This window comes from Pan paniscus, chromosome 2 (assembly GCF_029289425.2).
Source record: "Pan paniscus chromosome 2, NHGRI_mPanPan1-v2.0_pri, whole genome shotgun sequence".
Taxonomy (NCBI): Eukaryota; Metazoa; Chordata; class Mammalia; order Primates; family Hominidae; genus Pan; species Pan paniscus.
In genome coordinates this window covers 3,809,707-3,832,292 of record NC_085926.1, presented here as the reverse complement: position 1 = coordinate 3,832,292, position 22,586 = coordinate 3,809,707, and the positions used below count along the sequence as shown (strand labels likewise).

Here is a 22,586-nt window from a genome sequence, read left to right as displayed (position 1 = left end):
GCGCAGCTGGTCTCCAAGTCGAGCATAAAAGCTGGGGTCACAATTCATTCAGCTCCTAAGAGGAACTGGGCATGGACGGCACTTTAGCCCTTTCAGGAGGGTTGGCCAGGCATGGGAAGCAGGGTAGGCTGGACTGGATGGACTTAAGAATTACAACAGAAAATGTAAAAAGCAAAAGAAAAATGAAAAGCCAAAAGCCCAGTGCCAGCTGGCATGAATCCAAACCCAGGAAGGTGTCTTGGGACAGACGGGAAGGGTGTCTATGAAAGAGCCCTAGGGAATAACGTCGACCTCAGAGTCTGACTTGACTTCAACTGATCAAAAGCAAGCAGGCTAGCCTCCCTGTGAAATATACAGATGCGCAAACTGTGAAAGGTAGAGACGGCCTTACAGATCACATGACACATCTACAATAACCTCTCATTTTGCAGAGGACACCTCAGAGAGGTGAGGTCACATATTTGGAGGCCAAGCTCCACTCTCCAAGCACCCTGTCCTGCACTCTAGATAGACAATCCCACATTGCTTTGCTTTGTCTAAGGTTAAATTCATATTCTTTGCCATGAGGGCAGGGTCTACAATTCTTTGAATGACATTAGTCTTTAGTGCTCCATCAATGAATCATTTATCAGTAGCACAGGAAAACATCACTCAATTTAGGGATAGTTCAGTGGCTGGTTTTCTTTAATAACCTCCATTTTGACCTTTGCTTAGGTAGGTTGGGGGTTGTATAGATAGCTCAATCAATTACACTGATGGCCAACTTATTTCAAAAAATTAGTCAGGTCAGCCGAACAATGTTCATTGATTTTTTTTTAACATGGCAGTAAATTGATTGTAATGTTGATCTGTGCTGTATAAGCACAGCCAAATTGCATGTATAAGTTGTAAAATGTGTAAGTTAAATTTCTCTTAATTGGTGATAGAACATGTGCCTGTAAAGTCTATGAGGGCATAGAAATTCAAGTGAAAGAAGTGCATAGATTTTTAAAATAATTAGGAGTTGGAGTTGGACATTCAAGATAGGAAAGCCCTCATGAATAATATGAATGTAACTAACTCTACTAGTAAACTCACTTTAATAAAAGACTATGTACTAACCACTACACTGAGTGACTTACGTGTATATGGTATGATCATCCCTATTCTTTACAATGATGCCAACTCATTTGTCTCAAGTGAGCTAGTAAGTCATGGACATAGGGCCCATGCCTGAATGCTGTCTGGTTCTGAATCCTATCTGACTCTCAGGTAGTTTGAGAAGCAGCATGGTACAGGGGCTGGAGCACTGGACCAAGAGTTAGGGGACCTGAGTCCTTACCTCCGGTCTTGACTCCAGCTCAGTGCATGTTGGCCATCTTTCCTACCTCTAAATGATGAGGCTGGGCTGAAACTAGGGCTCCAGCTCCAGGTATTGAGTATTTGATGCTTTGTTCAGGTTTCTACTCTTAAAGGTACCCAGTTAAGCAGCACTTCTTGATTGGGAGCAAAACACTTGCTTCCAGATTTTTAAGAGAAACTGTGTTTAGCTTTAAAAAAAAATTAAAAAGAAAGGCACAGTCTCAAGAGGCAGACAGAGCTGGGTCCATATCCTGGTACTACCTATGCCACCTGGGACAAATGACTCCACCTCTCTAAGCCCTGGCTTCCCCCTCTTTTTGATGGGCATAGTTATACCTACCTCATTTGGATGTTCTGAAGATTAAATGAGATAACATGTCTTGAGCAGTGGATCATAGCAGGATTTCAACAAATTTCCTTTGGCGTCAACTTAAGACAATTAGAGTCAGGTGCTGAAAACCTAAGTTAATATCTACTCTTCCGATAAGAAAATTAACTTATTTCCTGAAAACCATCTCCTGAAAATTATCTGGAACTTTTCTTCTTTTAACCTAACCTTCTTCTTTTTTTTTTTTTTTTTTTTAAACAACATCCCCAGGAGCTAGGTGCTATGATTGTCCCCTTTTTACACTGAGGAAATAGATGCATAGAGATATACCTGCTCAAGGTACACATCTAGAAAGTGGTGAAGGAAGGAATCAAATGAAATCGTCTTGGTTTCAAAGCCCATGCTCTAAGTACCACCTCCCACAGGACACACAATCATCCCAAAAACCCCCAATTTTGAATCAAATGAGTGAAGTATCAATAGTATAGTCTGGCTGCCTGGGAGCATTTATAGCTCTTGAAGCCAACACCGATTTTTCCCAAATGATTTGAGCCCCTCCAATCACAGTGAAGACCCTGGGATAGTTCATCTGTTCACTGAACAGCTTGGGTGCCACAGAAATATCCTCTATCCCTTGGGTAAGGATAGAGTAGATTTCTAGAATATTAGAAAAAGTTTAAAGCAGGTTTCATGGAATCTGAGGTAAGAATAAAGCAGGTCCTGGATTTGAAATTAATTTCACTATTATATACAGGTGCACAGGAAAGTCTTCTTCTCCCCCCGATGAACGAATGGGAAGGACTCAGGAAGACTCAACTTGAAAACTCCCCAGTATCAAGTGGCTGCCTTCAAAATCCAACCCTTCTCTTCCCAGCTCATTTCCAGTATGTATTTTCAAAGGCCATGTCATTTTTGAAGGTAAGAAAAAAAGTCACACATTTATTTTAATGAGAAATGCTAATTAAATATTTGCATTCTAGTTATTAGGATTTCAGTTTTGCAGTTTAATGGTGAGCCTCTTTAAAGAATTCTTTGTGATCTCTCTACACCAAGATAGGTTGAATGACACCTGAAGCATTTCCCTATTCTTAATTGTCTGGAAAGAAGTGTTTCAAACAAGTTAAATCCTTCACCAAAGAAACACAAAAAATAAAACAAGAGATAGGCATCTACCAAAACATTTATATATCCATCTCAGTCATTTAGGATGCAAGGATGTAAATAGTAAGCTACAGGAATTAAACTGCTAGCTCAAGAAAGACAGAAAACACCCTTTCCAAATAATGAATTATTTTCTAACCTTGCAGACACCTCGTTTTTTACATCTTAATGTTAATTGCAGGGTAGTTTTGGCTGAGTAGTAGTTGTAAGAGTAACAGCAGTTAGTTCTTATTAAGCTCTTATTATGCAACATGCACTGCATTGAATCATTTACATAAATTATTTCATGGAATGCTCGCAACGCTATGAGGTGAATGCCATCATGTTCCTATTTTTATGGGTGATGGAATGGAGACCCAGAAAAATAAAATGAACTACCCAAGGTCTTGGAACTAGTACAGCAGAGTGGTTGAGGTTCTATGTGAATCCAGGCATCTGATGCCAGAACCCAAATCGCATCGCTTTTCTATCCCAACCCGTCTGGGCAGGGAGAGTCCTTGCCAATATTTCAGTATGCCATATGAGAGTGTGCATCTCATGGAGTGAGGAACCCATTTCTGTCTTGTTCACTCTGAGTCATTCCAGGGTGAGGCAATGAGTCTGGCATCTACATAGTGGGCACTCAATAGATAAATCAAACAGCTAGCTGAATCAATTCAAATGTGCTTTCTAGGTACCCAAATATGACAATAGGTTTAGGCTTGCAAATACTCACAGCTCTGGTGGGTCTTTTCTACATTTTGTGCTTAAGAAAACCTTGCAATTTAGCAAAAATCCATCCTACTGTTTGTGATTGAGACAAACCTGCTCTGTGATCCGTCCTTTTCTCTAGACTCTGATGAAATCTAGTGTCAGTTGAAATGCAAAAGAGATCCAATAAAATGGTGCAAATTGAATCACACTGATTTAATTAAAAATACATTCAGTGTTTGCTGTGTCCCAGGGCCAGGAAGACCAGACCCTGCCCTTAAACAGCTTCTAATCTTAAGGGGAGTCAATAAGACAAGTACACAAGTTATTCAAAAAAAAGAAAAGGTACATGTCAAAAGGGAGGAGTAAAGAGATAGGTGGATCTTTGGGAGGGAGGAATGGGAGTTACTAATTTGTGTTTGCTCTATTAGCACTATCTAATGCAACTTCAGAAATATTCAGTCTGCACTGCCTAGCATGGTAGCTCCTGAGTGGCTACTGAGCAAGTGAAACGTAGCTGGTGGGAATGAGAAATGGAGGTTTTACATTTTATTTCAATTGACTGGAATTACACTTAAATAGCCAGATGTAACCAGTGGCTACCACACTAGGCATGCACAGCCCTAGATCTCCAAACTTAGTTGTTCATGAATCTGGAGATCATTTTAAGGGAATGCACATTCTCATGCCTCATGGAGATTTTGATTTAGTAAGTCTGGGATGGGGTCTGGGAATATCTGTATATTTTTTAAAGCACCAGAGTCCTGTCATGCAGACCACGTTTAAAAAGACTCCAGCCTTAGTCTGGCTCTGACCTGCCACCACTCACAGGCTCAGAGGATCCAGCAGGCATGTCAGCTGGGGCCTGGTAACTGCAAAGACACAGGTAGCTATGGCTTTGCTCTAAGCCACACTGTTTCATTCTTCCAGTCACTCATCAGAGTGTTCTCAGAGGTGACTCAAACTCTTGAAGTCCAAGGTTATGTTTTATTCATCCTGGTAGGTACTGCACTTAACACAGTGACTAGCCTGCAAGTGTTCAATGAAACAACAACCAGAGTACATCACAAAGTATATTTAGACCTTTCTTCATTTATTGCATTTCTCTCGCTATACCTGAGAGAACAAAGCCTGTCTGAAACAGGTGTATGGACTAATAAAGTTCATGTAATTTGAATCCAGAAGGAAATACATAAGAATTCTTTTACCTAAACCCTTAGGATGGAAGCAAGCAAAGGTTTCCATCAGAATAGATCTCCTCTTTTCAAGTATCAGAGTACACCATTGCTCTCCTTATTTATTGTATTTGAATAACTGAAGAGCGGTTTACATAGAAAATAACTTAAACAAAAAATGTTCAGCCCTGTATGAAAGGCCATGACTCCCACCATATTCCCTAAAGAAAAGGCTGAATGAAACTTTTTAGAAATTAAGAGCTTTTGATGGCAAATTTGCTAGACAGGGCCTAGTAGAATGCTAGCCCTAGAGCAGGTACTCGAAAATGACTGTTGAATGAACAAATGTGCCTTTTAGGTGTTTTGTACTTTAGGCATTTTAGTTACTTCCTATTAAAAATATATGTCATTTCTAGATCACATTCTTGGACAATGTAATTACAGAACATATGAAGTAAAAGTAATTCTAAAAACTAGCAGGGCAAATTAATATGATTGTGAGAAAGGTAGAAATGGTTTTTGAGAACTCAGGAAATTATCTCTAGATTTTCCAACAACAACAACAAAAAACGAGAATGGGAAAACAGGATCCCTGGGAAGGCAGCTCTTTAGAATACGAGAATGAGCACAGGCTTTGGAGTCAACAGATTTGAGATTAAAATCCAGCTCCACACATGATACTTTTCTAGTCTCCGTGTCTTCCTTTGAGAGTAGTGTCAGCATCCTTTCCTCATGTGGTTGTTAAAAAGATGAAATGAGTTAATATGTACAAAATGCCTACATCACTTACCATCAGTCTATCCCATGTTCTGGGTCAAAATGCTTGTTAGTTACGGATTGTGGATTCAAAAAAAAAGATGTTGAAGTCCCAATCCCAAGGACCTCAGAATGTGGCCCTGTTTTGGAAATAGGGTCATTGCAGATACAATTCGTTTAGATGAGGAGTATACTACTGGAGTAGGCTATAGGCTAGGCCCCTAATCCAATATGACTGTTGTCCTTTAAAGAAGAGGGAAAATGATGTGAAGACAGGGACACACAGCAAAAACACCATGTGACAAAGAAGGCAGAGATTGGAGTTCCACAGCTGTAAACCAAGGAATGCCAAAGTTTGCCAGCAAACCCCCAGAAGCTAAGAGGCAAGGATTTATTCAGAGGGAGCATGGCCCTGTTGACACCTTGATGCTTTCATCTTGGACTTCTAGCCTACAGAACTGTGAAATAATAAATTTCTGTTGTTTTAAGCCATCTAGTTTGTGGTACATTGCCACGGCAGCCCTAGTAAACTAAAGAAGTATAAGATTTTAAAGTAGTTAATATTGGGCTGAGCACATTGGCTCACACCTGTAATTCCAGTGCTTTGGGAAGCTGAGGCAGGAGGATTGCTTGAGCCCAGGAGTTCAAGACCAGCCTGGTAACATAGCGAGATCCCATCCCTACAAAAAATACAAAAATTAGCCAGGCATGGCGGTGTGTGCCTATAGTCCTACTTACTTAGGAGGCTGAAGCAGGAGGACTGCCAGGAATTCAAGGCTGCAAGTGAGCTGTGATCACCCCACTGCCTTCTAGTCTGGGTGAAAGAGTGGGACTCTTGTCTCAAAAAAAAAAAAAAAGTAAAGTAGTTAATTAATATGTGTATTAACTGCCATCTAAATTATTTTTATATGAATGCTTATTTTATCAAATACTTAGAGTCCTGACTTTCCTTACCCTACTTCTCCCCAATGTACTCTTACTACACACAACTGATTATGAAAAGAGTTTGCTTTCTACTGTTGCCTGTATATCCTACAGATAGGGAGATAGAGGTACCTGTTCCTTAACTTTAAAAGCTGTGGTAAGCTCTATGATCTTTATAACTTCTTCTAGGACCCAGCAGGCTAAACTTATAATTATTCACGAACTACCTTAGCTCTGTGCCAAAATCATTTTCCTCTCATGTTTTGAAAGTCACACACCAGATACAGTTTGAAGAATCTCGAGCCTTTAGTCTTTCACAGCCCTTTTAAACCCAAGATTCTATGACAGGCAAAGAAAGTAGGACGACGGGAAAAATTTTTTTCTGTTTAAATGACTTGTAAGATCAAGAAAGTTGTTTTTTTCTTTTTAAGAAATAGACTATTTGCATAGCTGGAATCATGAAAGTGGCAATTTAACATTATTGAATTGAGAAACTGACAGAAGGCCCAGCACAGAACAAAACATCAACCAACAACTGGGCTGTTTTTATTGCTCCTTTTCAGCACCAGCAAGTGTAGTTATTAAAAACTACCATGAAATCAATTAATTTTAGTCTTTTACAGATTATTTTAATTCTCTTCCTGTAATATGTCTATATGAAATAATTGCTTTGTAATTAGCTGCATGATTAAATGTTAAATGCCAAATCTTTACTTTGGCAGGCTTAATATGCCTGGAAGGCCCAGTTGCATTACTTCTGTTTAAGTCTTTCACAGTATAGCACTGGGTATTCTCACTTCGGACAGATTTCGCCATGCCCTGTTAGTAAGTGTTGCATAAGGAACTGGTTGCTACAATGGTTCCGGATTGTACATTCAACACTACACATACACCAGTGAAAAAATAGACTCGTCACTGTGGGCACTGAAAGTGCCAATATGTAGGCGGCTAATACTGAGCCATAGATTTTTGGATGCTGATCAAGTCAAGCAATTCCATTAGACTATATCAGATTTGCTTTTCTCCCAGACTGAATTAAGTTTAGTTTGTAATGGTGAGGATAATTCTCCTCATCAAGAAAATGGCTAACATTTTCACATTCATTTCAGAACATTTATTGCATTTTTCTCTGCTCATCTAGAGCTCTGCACTGTCTTTTGTTATATTTTTTAAACCAGTAGTAATCTGTAGTAATTATCTGACATTTTAACAACATTTAAAAAAAAAAACAAAAAAAAAACTAACATCCAATGTCCTTAAGATGGGAGCCTTTAGCTCTGATCTAGTGATATTTCTCTAAAGAGCCTGACTGCTTAGGGTTTGCTAATTGGAAGACGAAGTGCTGTTTAAACTTTAGACTAAGAAAATGTCAAGAACATATCCCTTCCACATTAAAATGTTCCTTTAAAATTTGAAGGCAGATGTACAGAAGTGTGCATACATTTAACATAGAAGTTCCTGCTAGTCAAGGTTAAAGACAGCAGCGTTTGGGTGAATGAGACAGTACTTGTCCTTTGACTTGATAGAACTCAACCACACTGAATGCCATCTTTTTTTAAAGAAGCAAAGTAAAGCCATCTGTCCCTGAACTCTTAAAATAAACTTCATTTCAAATTCCTTTTCTAAACTATTTTTTATGACTATTTCTAATAAGGACTTAAAGAACTAGACATTTTTAATCACCGCAAGAAAATGAAGTAGAGGTGTTCCTGCTTGTTGAAACCTTTCCTCTGAAAGCTTGGGGGCCACAGTGAGTCTTTAAGGAAGTGGCCAAAGACAGGGATGGGGAGCAGAATACAAAACAGAAACTGTGAAAGGTGCTTTACTTACATTCTTACAACACTGGGACAGAACATCAGTTTTCCAGCTTATAGATGGCAGGTGGTGGGGCTTCTCGGCCTCCATAATCATGTAGGCTAATTCCCGTACTAAATCCCTCTATGGTATCTTATCTATCTTACCAATCAATCAATCAATCACCCATCCTATTCATTCTCTTTCTCTGGCAAATCATGACTAATTCAAGTAATGTCACAATTCCCGCAGCTATAAGTGAACCAGCTGAAGTTAAAGTCAAGTTCGTTGCACAGGGCCTTTCTGTGATACCACCTGCCTTAATTGTCTTATTGGACCCCAAGAGTACATTGCAGCCTTCTTTTAGACACGTAGAAGAAAGCTAACTTGTAGAGCGAAACCTTGGTTAACTAGAGCATTAGGCTCAGGGAATTTGCAAATTTAATTTTCTGTTTGACTGAAGGTTTCCTAGAAAGCTTTTATAGTTTCAAATTGTAATACCTATATTTTTGCCTTTAATAAGGGTGGTTATATATTTTTTACTAAGACATAGTTTTCTTCAAGGCCCTAATAATGAACTCATATTGGAATATTTTTTTTTTCTTAATTGAAAGCCCTGGTTAAATTATTTTCTTCCAATCTTCCCTTTTCTTCTAAAAGTGGACTGAGGGTGGAGGGGATCTAGTTAATTAGGATTTCTGTTAATCAGGTTTTTTAATTGTTTTGGTAAATTAAAATCAGGTGAAAGTTACATCCCTGAATTTGAAAGAGTTTCTTATTGTAGATTTTCCTTGATGCCAATGTGTTCCCCTATCTTAGTATGCAATTGAAACTAATGGTCCAATACTCAAAGTGCTCAGATCATCGATGACCTGGACACCATAAATCCACCAGTGCACATTAGTGGATGGTCCTTAATTACACAGTCTAGGCTTGTGTAATCATATGGTGCAAAGGAACAGCTGAGAACATTAAAATGCATTATAAATCATAGTGCATTCTATAATAACTCTTCAACTAATATGTTCATTATTAAAAGTAAAAAGAATAATTTTAGTTGAATATCCATATTGTCCTTCATAACCATTAAAATACAAAAGAATCCAATGCTATCATAAGATCATCTTTATTGCTTTACCTCCTATTTTTCTAATAGAAATTGTAGTTGCATTTTGAACTTTCAATATAGAAATTTTTTATATGAAGCAAAATTAAAGTTATCTCTTAGAAAGACTAAGAAAGGGTTATTTCTTAATAAAATAAATTTTAGAGTAAATTGCAGTGCAATCTTATATGTCTAGGATGAACATGTACCTTAAAAATTTCTGTAGAGTTTTTGATTTAAGGGGACATAATTTAAACTATAGAATATTCAAATGGTTATAATAGTGAGGAAATACATTTTAATGGTGGTTTATTATTACTTCAAATTACATTTAATTGAGGATAATGAAGACATGGTTTGAAAACAAGATCAGAAAATGAGAATTATTTTATTGGAGAATTAAGCAACATTAAGTAGTATGCTATGCTTCAGCAACTTAGCACAAAATGTGAGCAAGTAGTTAGTTTATTTTCACTTCAGCGTTTTCAAGTCTCAAAAATCCAACTAGTACCTATGTTGGCACTCACCAAAAAATTCTGGGTACACAAATATTACCATCAACATGTGGCTAGTAAGTAGGTTTCTGTACCATTCCAAATGCCCACAGGAATGATAGAAATGAATTAGAATAGTTTATTGAGCAACTCTTCTGTGTAAGGCACTGAGGGCAGTGGCAGGGGAGGTGGGGAGCTGTACACAAAGCAGTGGTATTCTGAGTCAGTTGTGAGCATTTCTTTCCAAATCTGAGTTCAGAGACATCACACTGGTAGCTTAAAATTGGTCATAAAAAGGAGGGCTTACCTTTTTGGAGAGCCAGTTGTTAAACATTTACACTGGTGTAAAGGCGTCAAGGCAGCAGACTTGGAATAGGGGACAGAATAGGAATGCTTTCATTTTGAATGGGATTTTGGTTATGCCACAGTAGCTATGGAAATCAAGACAGGAAGGTAGGATGGTTCCTAGATATGGAGGGCCTTTATGCTTCACTAAGGAGTTTTCTCTGATTTCTCATCCTTGTCAGAGACTTAGAAGAAAACAGATGGTACATTAAAAAGGGAATGAATACAGAAAAGTTTTAAAAAGGGACCATTTATAAGATTCTTACTCCATTCCTGTCACTATATTAAAATACCTGAGACTGGGTAATTTATAAAGAATATAAATTTATTTTCTCACAGTTCTGGAGGCTGGGAAGTCCAAAATCAATATACCAGGAGATGTGGTGTCTGGTGAGGACTGCTTTCTGCTTTGAAGATGGTGCCTTCTTTCTGTGTCTTCACATGGCAGAAGGGGGCAAAGACAAAACTGAGGCTGCGTCCTCACATCCTCACATGGCAGAGGAGATGGAAGGATAAAAGGAGACTAAATAGCTCCCTTCAATCTCTTTTATAAGAGCATTAGTCCATTCATGAGGGCAGAGCCCTCATTACTTCATCACTTCCCAAAAGGCCCCACTTCTTAATACCATCACCTTGGGGTTTAAGTTCCAATACACAAATTTTAGAGGGATGCATACATTCAAACAACAGCATAAGGGATGGGCGAGGTTAAAGTCAACTCACAAAGGATGGGCAAGCAACCCTGAGTGAGCTACCGCAGGATGCAGAACCCAACAAGAAGCCAGATGGCAAGGGACCCATTTATGGGTACAGCCCATATACATCTGATTCCTGGGGCACAAAGCAAAGTGGAAAGGGGTACTGGGTGGAACTGGAGGGACATCAAGAATATCCAGCTCATTACTATAGCCAGGGGTACCATTTAATGCCTCTTTACAGGGGAACTATGGGATCACTTCTATAATTCCGAAAGATGAATCCACCAGCTCTACGTCAGACTGGAGAGCAGGCACACTAGATAGGGAGAAACTGGTTAAGAAGCACTTCCAATAAGCTAAAGGAGAGGCGATGAGGGCTAGAATTGGGGTGGTGTTGACAGGAACAAAGAAGAAGTGCCATATTTAAAAGACACTAGGGAAATATAACTAGAGAGGCATCTATTGGATACTGCAGTTGACTAGATGTGCAGACAGGGGAGGGAAGTGTTACGAATAATTTCAAGGTTGAGCCTGAGTGATGGGATGATACCAGTTCTCAAAACAAGATAAGGGCCAGCAATGGCAGGAGCTCATTTTGGGAGTGGGGTGAGTTTCCATTTAGAAGAGGCTGGAGTACTTCTCCTCCTGGTTCCCTCCCTGCTGGGTCAATAGGCAGGGGCTTCGTTCCTCGGCAAAAGGACGTTCTCTCTCCTCTTGTACAGCCACAGTTCACTCTGCATCCTGGAAACCACCTCTTCCTCTTGCTCCTTCAGTGATGTTGGGATTTTCAGGGTGAAAATATCCAACAGGCATTTGGAAACATAGGACTGGAGTTTGGAAGTGAGGTTATGGTTGGAGAGAAATTTGGGAGTTTTTCTCATAATCTAGTAAGTAGAAGACTTAAGATCTCAAGGGACATAGAAAAGCAGGTTAGTAATAAAAGGGTGCAAGGGAGTCCAAGATTTACCGCCATAAAGCATGTAAGAAAGGATAACTCAGCATCTTGCTGAAAAATAACCAACTCTACCCCCACTATCTTTTTCTGATAAGTATTTGGTAATAGTGTCTAAATTTACTTATAAGTCAATACAAAGATGGAACTAAAACAAATTGTTACAAGGGCAAAATGCTAACTCAGTGTTGAAATGATCTAATATTATGAACCATAATTAAGATCAGGCAGAAAAGTACATCTCTCCACTGAGGACAAATCAATAACAACTAAGTGTTATGGTCATTAGAGCACCAACGAAATTACCATCTAAAGCTTGTGAAGGATCTTGTCCACTCACCATCAGTCACCTCTGTTCATGCGAACAGCAGCCAGATGTGGCTAAGTGCATTTTACACTCACCAGCAGTCACCTCTGTTCATGCGAACAGCAGCCAGATGTGGCTAAGTGCATTTTACACAATGAGTTCATGAACGAGAATGATAGCATTTGCATGCCGAGCAAGAGAAATGTTTCAGCTATCACCAAACTACTATAAAAAATCTGTATCTGTGAGCAACACAGGTGATGTGATCTCAGTTAGCAAGTGTCATAATCAGAGGTTCACTACAATGAAAGGAAAGTGTAGTATAGGGGAGAAAAAGGTTATGAGGAGCAGAAAATAAAATAAGCTAAGCTAATTTACTAGACACTATGTGCCACGTTCACATGTATTATATCTTCCCATTCCCACAAACTTGTGGTGCTACGTCTTTTTTTTTTTTTTTTTTTACAACCAAGATTCAGAGAAGTTAATCAGCATGCTCAAAGCCACACAGAAATGGAGGAGAAACTTTCTTCCTGGTGTGCCCGACTTGGCATATGCCAGTCCACACATGTAAGACACTGGCATGCCACCCAACCAACCAAGACTCAATAGAATTACTCACACAATTTCCCTCTCCACCAATTCAAGCCTTCTGTCATGGTGACATATCTCTTCGGTATAGGATGCAGTCTCTTCCTTTGCTGAACTTTGTACAAGTTCTGCCTTCTCTGAACTCCAAGTGCAGTTTGGAAGTAGGCAGAAAAGAAAGTACCCTTTTATTCTATTCTAAGCCACACTGGTCTTCTCCCTGTTGATCAAGCATACCAAAGTCCTTCTCACCTCTGGGCTTTGGCTTACAAAGCTGTTCCCTCTCCATACCCTTTGCCTGGCTAACTCTCCCATGACCTTCAGATTTTGGCTTAAATAAATGTCAGTTCTTTAGGAAGGTCTTCTCTTAGAAGGCTTTATGTTACATTCTCCTGGACTCGTGTACTTCTTCTTCACTGGACTTAATACAGCCATCATTTTACATTTACTTGTGTGATAATTGGATTATTGCTTTTATCTCACATCAGACAGCAAGCTCCACATGGGAAAGGAACACACATCATCTGTTTTGCTCACCACTGTACTCCCAGAAAAAGATCTGCACACAAGTGGGGCTGTCGATATCTGCCAAATGATTGCAGTGAATGACTGTCATGTTCTAAGAATTGTACCAAGTGCTTTCCCATACATTCTCATAGCAGCCCTAAGGGTAGACATTATTCCTCCATTCTACAGATGAGTTTGTGGTCAGTAAATTGAGTCTTTTAACCAATACTCAGCACAGCTATTACGTGACAAAGTTGAGATTCAAACCCGTCTGGTCTGAGCCCCTGTTTTTCTGCTTTGTTGCAGAATTCCTACAGATGATCACTTAATTATTTTGATTTGATTCTATTCACTCTACCTCCCCAATGAGTCTGGAAGCTCATCTGGACAGAAATAACACCATGTACATTTTCTTCAACCCTCATATCACCTTTCTAATAGCACTTGATATTCGACATGCATTTAATGAATACTTTTTGATTAATAACACTTCCTGGGCAATAATATCACAAAAAGCATTCCCAAATGAGTTCAACTTTCTATAATAAGCTCTCTAAAGCAGTAACATAGTAATATCTCTGAGTATAATACGGGTTTATGAACTACTCATTTTCTACCAAAATACAGATGAAATAACTTTGTACAAATTATTTTAAAGCAGCAATATGGCAAAATGAAATAGACATATGATACGGAAACCCCTTTCCTCTTTCAACGACTGAATATTTGCTAAGTACATTTTCCATGTGCCAAATGCTTTTATAGGTGCCAGGGACCTAAGACTCAGTCATAGCCTTTTCCCTTACGAAGCTGCTTGGTGGTGGTGGTATTACAGGATGTAAATAAAGATAACACATGCTAGACTTGAGTGAGGACAAGGAGATGTGGGAAGATCAAGGACAATGTGACTAACTCAGTCTGGAGGAAAACCAGAGTTAAGAGTATTGTTCCTATGCATACTTCTTACTAGCTGTACGATACTGGGCAAGATCCTTGTCTCGGGTTTTTTTTCCACATCTTTAAAATGGGGATAAAACATAACTCCCAGAGTTGGTATGTGTTCCTCTCAGCACACTTAGAAAACTCTATTTACTGGCCTGCAAGGGTAGCCAGGTGACCAGCTGTGTGGTACTGGCTTTCCCCCAGAGCTAAGAGTATGGATATCTACAATTAACCCGTAAATGTGGTCACAGCAATTGGGAAGCACTGATGATGAGGATTAAACAAGACAATGAAGTTCTCCACAAATAATTACTATTTCCATTTCACAAAGAATTCAAAGAAAATCAAGTTAATGGTATTCTCAACTCTTCCCTTCATGTGCAAGTGAAAATCAGCTAGCTGAAACACGGGAGGTGCCAGGGAGGCCAACTCATAGCAACTGGCCTCTGTGGGTTCATCTCCCTAAGGATCACACCTGATTTGGCTTGCCTGGTGACTGTCTCTTTTTCTTTTCTTTCTTTCCTTTTCTTAAAGAGACAACATCTTGCTTTGTCACTCAGGCTAGAGTACAGTGGTGTGATCAGGAATCACTGCAGCCTGAACCTCCTGGGTTCAGGTGATCCTCCCACCTCAGCCTCCCAAGTAACTGGGACTACAGGTGTGCACCACCATGCCCAGCATACCTGGTGACTTTCTCTTGCTTCCAGAAAGATTTGTGGTTAAACTGCACTGTTCTAATCTGGTCCTAACCAGAAGCCTTGTGGTTTGGTCAAGATACAAGATGACGATGTTGTATGATGACGATGATACTAAGAATTAACAGTAACAATGGTAGCTGCATTGTCTATGGACCATTTACAAGATGCTCAGCATTGTTCTAAGAGTTTTACATGGCCAACCTTCATATCACAGTGGATGCAGAGAGGTGAAGCTTTTGGGTTTGTTTGCTACAATGTCTTAAATTCAGCTCCTCTTGGTGGAATGATATCTCTGAACCTAACCTATTCTCTTTATCTAGAAAATGTGATTCCATGAATCACCATTTAGGGGCATTATAATATTTTCAGAGAGAAAAGAGAGTGGGATACAGAAGAGAATCTGGAAACAAACAAAAAAGGCTCTAATGTATTCACCTGTTTGCCAATTCTTTCAAAGCACATCAGTGGAATCCATATTTCTCATGTCTAGACAAACATAAAGCACTCTAGGGGTCCACCACGAAAGGTGACAACCATGTCAACTACGGACTTCATAAAATATCTAGTCTGAGTCTTCTTGTCCCTTAAAATCTCTCCACTTGCCTCAGAGTTAGCATCCTCAGAATGCAGACCTTGTAGCAGGCAGAAATATCAGATTTGAACATAAATACCACTTCCACTCATTGCTGCTGTATACTAAGTATGCACCTTGGAAGAGGAGCTGTGCTAAGGACTTCATATGCATGTTCTCACTGAGTGATTCTAGTGATTCTAAGAGGCGGGCTCTATTATCATCCCCATTTTGCAGATGTAGATACTGAGGTTCCATGAAATCATTCTAGATCACAGAGCTGAGCAGCAGTTCTGAAACTAACTCTTCCCAAATCTAGGACATGCCTTGTTACCCACTCCTTCCCCTGCCTTGGGCTGCATGTCCTGTAACACTACGGCAATGACTGACACATTGCTCTGATGCTTCACTTGCATGTCAGGAGGATACCTTAAAGCAAAACAATCCTTAGAAGCGAATCTCAAGTAGTAGCTTTTAATATTGCTAGCAGTTTGAAGCTCATAAAAATCATTCAATACTTTTCATGGCCGGGGGCAGTGGCTCACGCCTGTAATCCCAGCACTTTGGGAGACCGAGGCAGGTGGATATCTTGAGGTCAGGAGTTCGAGACCAGCCTGGTTAACATGGTGAAACCCTGTCTCTACTAAAAATACAAAAATTAGCTGGGCATGGTGGCAGGCACCTGTGATCCCAGCTACGCAGGAGGCTGAGGCACAAGACTTGCTTGAACCCCGGAGGCAGAGGCTGCAGTGAGCCAAGATCACGCCACTGCACTCCAGCCTGGGCGACAGAAACAAGGCTCCATCTTAAAGAAAAAAAAAAATCATTCAATACTATTCATTAGATTCAGCAACCTACTTATTTCTGCAAATATCGGCAGTAATTTTTTCAAAATTAATCACTTTACCTGTCTTTTCCCTGTGTAACAAAAGATGCTTTTCAATTTTTAGACACCTAAATTTAGACAATGATGATATAACTTAATAGGCAGTGAGATGGTAAGGGTTAGGAGAATGCAATCTGTAACTATGCATTCTCATCCATTTAAAATGATTTAAAGAGGGTTTATAAATATGTTCTGTTAATAATTCTAATATAATTTTAAAAGATAATTCAATGATTGGTTAAATAAAAATACCAAACTAGATTTCAAAATTAAAAGTAGTAAAATAAAAAAAGTGATTTATTTTACATAGACTTTAATATGGAATTATGTAACTTTTTGAGTGGAATGGGCTAAGAGAGCTAACGTAGTCCAGTCCTCTTGTTTTATAGCTGCAATTAAAGAGGAAGAAATATAGCCAAGCACTTTAACAGTACAAGTTTAGAGTCAGACAGACCCAGGTTCAACCCCTGCTTCTCCACTGACCAGCTCTTCCCCTATCATTCACAAGTCACAGAGGCAGTTCTTGAAAATGCCCTGCCTGGAAAGCAGGAATGCCATAAACTGAGAATTCAAATAAAGGACTCTCTCCTCTAAAACAGATGTGTACCCATTCATTCATTCATTCATTCACTTGACAAATATTTATTACATACACACTAGTTGTTTGACCTTGGGCAAGGTACTTAGTTGCGGTCTGCCTTAGTTTCCTGAGCTATAAAGTGGGTGTCTACATTACAGAGTTGTTGCAAGGATTAAAGGGGTTAATGCACATAAGGTGTTGGTGATGGGTCCCAACACATTGGAAAGGCACAGTGTAGAGTATCATTATTCTACTGCTACTACTGTATGCTACGTTAGGAAAAATGGTGGGCTCTGGGGATAGAATTTGGGAGCTCTATGTAATATTTTCCTCTCGATCACTAAAGCGTCTCATTTGCATAGAACTAATCTCCGCTCCAGTGCTCAATCCTGGTAGTGAAGCCATTTGGGAACTTGTTCACCAGGACTCCAATTTGACAGTGTGAATGAATGCATGAAGAGAAACATATCCCACCAGCCTTTGCCCACATATTTTGTGTTTTGCCTTCAGATGGCTTTGAAGTGACCTACATTTTTCACATGGCTTCCCCATGAGAAAGGATGAGTTTCTGAGTACGTGAGGAGGCTGGCTGTGTCCCTGTGGAACACAGCAAAGCTAACTGGTCCTTTGGGGGGTTAGGCCTTACATGTAGTCCTCACTGCACAGAACCACAGTCAGCTGGAATAACAACCTGGAGAAAGCCAGTCATTGCTACTCCACTGTCCTTATGGTTCTCTGATGGTCTGATGAGTTCATGTAGATTCCACATGTGTCCTGGAAACTCTCAGGATATGGTTGAAGTCCTACCTAACTCTCACTCCTGATCCTGGAAACCACAGAGAATGAAAAGAACCTTGAGTAGTCATGTGGCTTCTCAGTCTTACTTCTCATAGGAAACCTTACACTCATTATCCCAGAGAAACCAGAAATAAGACCTTGAGGGAAGGTTCTCTCCAAAACTCGTTCTGATGTGCAAGTCTTACTAAACAAACAAGAAACAAACATAAACTTGTATGAAATCTGTCTCCCCTGCTCTATATGTGTGATGTGTGTGCATGTAAGTGTGCATATCTGTATACACTGGTCATTATTCTCTGATAGGAAAGTTAAAACGCTCCTATCAAAGAAAAAACAAAAATCAACGAAAACAGAAAATGATACCACTATAACATCTATTCTAGGCAGTCCATTCTTCCCACATGTTCTGGGTTGTCCCATTTTCTATCTCGTTTTCTAACTCTAGCTGCACTCTCCTATGAACCTTTCTTCCCAGATTGTCACAAGTCTTTTTTTAAGTGGCTAAGGTCAGCTTAAGATAAGCCATTAGGTAGGGGGCGTGGTTAATCCTTAGGTATAGGGGAAACCCAGCTTAAGTTTCTCTGCATGATACTTTTTAACCGATGCATCGTAGGTCCTTGCTTTCTTCGGTAACCCAAGAGCTAGCATGCTGAGTCACCGTCAGCTTGTTACCTGTTAGGACTCCACGGTCTAGGAAGCTGCTACCATCTGAGTGGAAGACACTAGGTCTGAGAGAGACAGGAGTCTCAGGTCTTATCCCACCTCCAGTCTTCCCCTAGATGGGTGACCCTAGACAAATTCAACTTGTGCTGGGAAGAGAAGCCTCACAAGACCTCTCCTTTTACAGATAAACTTCATCGAGTGACTTGTCCACAGTCACAATGAACCTCTCCATGACTCTCGTCCCTCAGTTATTGGGGAAAAGGAGAAAGAACAATCACATTTGGTATCTCAGGATGTTATAGGTCAAATGAGATAAATATTTAAGGATTTGGCAAAGTTTAAAGCTCTAAAATATGAGGCAGTGACAGCTTTGTCAACTCAGCTGCATCTTCTCTTCATGCAGCTTGTGCTGTCCTATGTTTATTGCTATCGACTTTCTCTCTGTTTCCAGCCTCCTCTCCTGTTTACTCAAGACACACTGAATTCTGACCAACTCCTACAAGGAATTAACTCCATCTTCAGTTTAAAGTTCTTGACAAACTTAAGGAGTCTACCCTCTCTCAAGCAACCATCCAACCCCCTTATGTTCAAAGAGGCTAGATGGAAAATCGTCTCCTGCTGAGCACTTGTGTGGCAGGTGAAAGCCTGTTCTGTGAATTAACCAGTCTGTTTCTTAAAGCCTCTGCTGGCAGCTGACATCTGAATGAAGGCTGCTGCTTCTGTACTTCTGTAGCCTGCACTCTCACCATCATAGCACACTATGCTGCACTTGTCAGTCTCCTTTCTGTAACCCCGACTAGACTGAAGCTCACTGAGGGCAGAGGCAGGATCCTTGCGACTACTGACATTTGGACCAGATAATTCTTTGTTGTGGGGGCTTCCTGTGCTATGCATTTTAGGATCTAATGGCTTCTACCCATTAGATGCCGGTATAACACCCTCATCCCACCCTCACTTGTGACAGCAGGTGACAAAAAGAAATCTCCAAATATTGCCTAATGTCCCCTCAGAGGCAAAAATCACCCTTGGTTGAAATCCTCTGTGCAGAGTGCCTTTTTCACACAGAGCACTCAATAAATACTTGTAGGAGAATGCATAGGTTGATGGAAACAAAATGCTCCAATGTACAAGCTGCAGAAAAATCAAGCTAACTTATTTCAGTTTTACTGCCTTCTGTAATGCCTGGCATACAGCAGGTGCTCAATATATACTTGTGAGGTGAACAAATGTTTAATGATTGTAAATGGCTTCCTGTACCCCTGGTAAAATTTTTCCCCTCAAGCGGGCCCAGGTGAGATGGTGAGAAACTGTCAATGCTAGGGAGAGAAAATTTTAAAAAGAACAACAAAATCTCTTAGCTATGGGATTAGGGACCAGAAACATCACCTTGCAGAAAGGCAGGGGCTGTACCCAGACCATTAGCTCTCCATATAATTCTAGCTCTTGGGGCAGAAATCAAATTATTTGCACTGGTAATATTGAAATCATCTACCAGTGTTCCTGGATCCTTTAACGCACAACTCTGATAGAGCCATGAAGCACCGGGATGGTTGCAGGACATCCAGAAGGTCAGACATTGAGTCATTAGTGTCATTGCTGGGAATTGAGCCTGCGCCTTCCTGATTCTCTGTACAGTACTTGATTACACTGATTATTATGGATGCAAATTAAGACTTATCACTATTGTGAAATAACAATGCAGGTTAATGATATTCTTTATTGCCATGCTAACATTTTTCTTTCTAGAGGGGAAAATTATAGGCATGAAACCAATTAAGCCACCTTTCTCTCTTTTAAAGCTTTTTTAGTTTGTCTAAAGGATGATTCTTTCTGTGGCTCACTGCTTAACAGTGCAAACTCCTTTTTTGTTTCCTAGGTCTTACTGAGATAGATGCTAATATTGGTGCTGCCCACTGTCCCCCTACAAATTGAAAATGACTATGCTAATACATTATCTCACAAAGGGCAGTCATAAATAGGAAGAACAAATATTTTGAAATGAATATTAAATGGACACTCTCCTGAAGAGGTTAGGCATTGCTGGAAATGCCTCCCTTGAAAATCTTTGTTTCCAAGATTGCCCTTTCCTGGACACCACTGTAGGATGGCTCTCTTCCCTGGATTGAAATGGTGGCTCCAGAATACAATGGCAGACTAATTTATGTGTTCCCCAAACTTTAAATAGTTTTCCTTTACTCCCAGCTCTACAAAATATCTGCCACAGAAACCTTTCACATAGAAGGATGTCATGTCACATGTATATTGTTAATGTAACTATGGTAACCAAAAAATGCCACCAGTGTGTCTGTTTCATACACAAATGAGGGGACAGCTGTGGAGTCCACATGTCTGCCAGTGGTATAATAGATGTGAGCTAGGACAGCCTGGGTTGGAAAATTACAACTCATTTATATTAATCGGAGCTTTCAAATAACACTCTAACCTCTGAGCAATAAAGAGTATAAATGGAAGGCAATAAGCCACTCTAAAAGCAGTTTTCACTCCATAGATTTTAAAACTAAGTGTCTTAAGCTGATACAGCAGCATCTTTAGAGGGTACTCTAAAGTCAGAGTGGACAGGACCTTGGGAATGTATTATTCCAAGTTCACCCCTAGCTTCTCCGCATCTCAGGAATGATCCTCAGTTCATTAGGTACAATGGTTCCATATAAGTTAAATGTTGATGTTAATTGTGGTACTGGAGGCATGGCTTACATAAACCTTTTAGTAATCTCACTGATTATGGCAGTTCCTTTTAGTCATCTCACTGATTATGGCAGTTAGTCCTTCCAGCCTTATTCTCCCAACTCGATTATGTTATACATGACAAAATTAAAGGTTGGTATGGGGTTAAGCAACTGATCCAAGATCATCCAGCTATGACTGGATAACAGCTTGCTAACCAACCAATCAACTGATAAAATTGTTAATAACTCCCGACATTTGCCTAGAGCTTTGAAAACATTCAAAAAGTAAAAAATATAATAGTAGTAAAGCTTGCATATTGTTTCTTTTAAAAAACTGTAACATAAAATGGTATGTTTTTTAATTATTGGATAATATGCTTAACAGTTCTACAGGGTGCCCATAAAGTCTGGAAACATTTATCATTTTATCATGGATTACAATGCAATGTCAATAAACCATTTATCATGCATTTATCTATGTTTCAGAACTCGGGAGGCCACATTCTGTAACAGATCTGTAAAGCAGGTGAATGCTAATATATGCTAAAACAAGAAATCAAAAAGCAAACTTCACCTAAAAAGACTTTTAGAACAAATGGACCCCTTGGTCACTAAAGTATTGAATTTTACAGATAGGGTTTAACTTTTATCTCTATTCTGTACTTTGAGCCAAAGCAAGACAGAATAAATGTTTTTCTGACTTCATCCATATAATTTCATCCTGAATTAAATATTAATCAAAGCTCTATTCATGAGTTAAAGATACTTTCATTGTTCCCAGAAACATATGATTCTAAATGATCATATGATTCTACAATGGAATTTGCTTTATCTCCAGATTGGCTTAACCCAAAATAGATGTTCAGCATAATTTTTAAAATTAAATACAATATTTGAATAACCTGACATTAGTGCTGAAATGAATCATTCGGGGAACTATTATTTTGTAACTTAAAAATAAATTTTAAGTAAGCATTGTGCAAGTCTCGTAAAAATGGCATCTGCATCCTATAATTTACCATATTTTATTTATGACTTATGGCCTACTTATGGTAGTATAAAAAGCCCACCATTCTGATTATTTATCATTATTATTTATATTCCACTGGCTTGGGAAGTAGCAATATAACTCTGTAGAGACCGATTTTCTTTAGTACCTAGTATATTCCCATGAGTGTCACTGCTTTAGAATATGTGGTAATGGCTCTAGCAGTTTAGATCAAGAAGGTGGCCTTAGCACAGACTAACCAGAGAGAGATCAATGGTTGAGTTTTTCCTTGCTTTCCCAGAATTTCAGACATTAACCAGAGCTAGCTGAGGTTGTTTTTTAGAAACACAGTCTGCAGTTGGATCTGCTCTTGAGATCTTTTATTTAGCAGAATGATCCTTTTCTAATAATTAAACACTTTATTAGTTTTATTTACCAAGGAATGAGTTCTAATCTGTCCTTTCATTAGACTTGCAGAATAACGATTACACAGGCAGGTTAATTGCCAAAGATAAGGTTTCACAAATGTGAGGGTCATTTTTAACTTACCAGGTTTCAAAAATATCTAGATAACTTTACAACAAAATGGTTTATAGTCTAGAAATGTC

General features: G+C 39.4%; 2 protein-coding genes across 12 annotated transcripts in view; one reads left to right on the top strand and one right to left on the bottom strand.

Annotated features, from left to right (window-relative positions):
* The window catches only part of SUMF1 (sulfatase modifying factor 1), a 696,570-nt gene that overhangs the window by 648,555 nt on the left and 25,429 nt on the right, over positions 1-22,586 (top strand). The window contains exon 11 of one of the 2 annotated variants that reach the window (XR_010111383.1): positions 2,424-2,587. The gene's annotated coding sequence lies outside the window, so the exon portion shown is untranslated. Of the gene's footprint in view, positions 1-2,423; positions 3,865-22,586 lie in introns of those variants that run through there. The other variant, XR_010111382.1, reaches the window with a different exon arrangement.
* LRRN1 (leucine rich repeat neuronal 1) overlaps positions 1-22,586 on the bottom strand; it is a 257,800-nt gene that overhangs the window by 231,933 nt on the left and 3,281 nt on the right. The gene's annotated exons all lie outside the window — the stretch shown is intronic.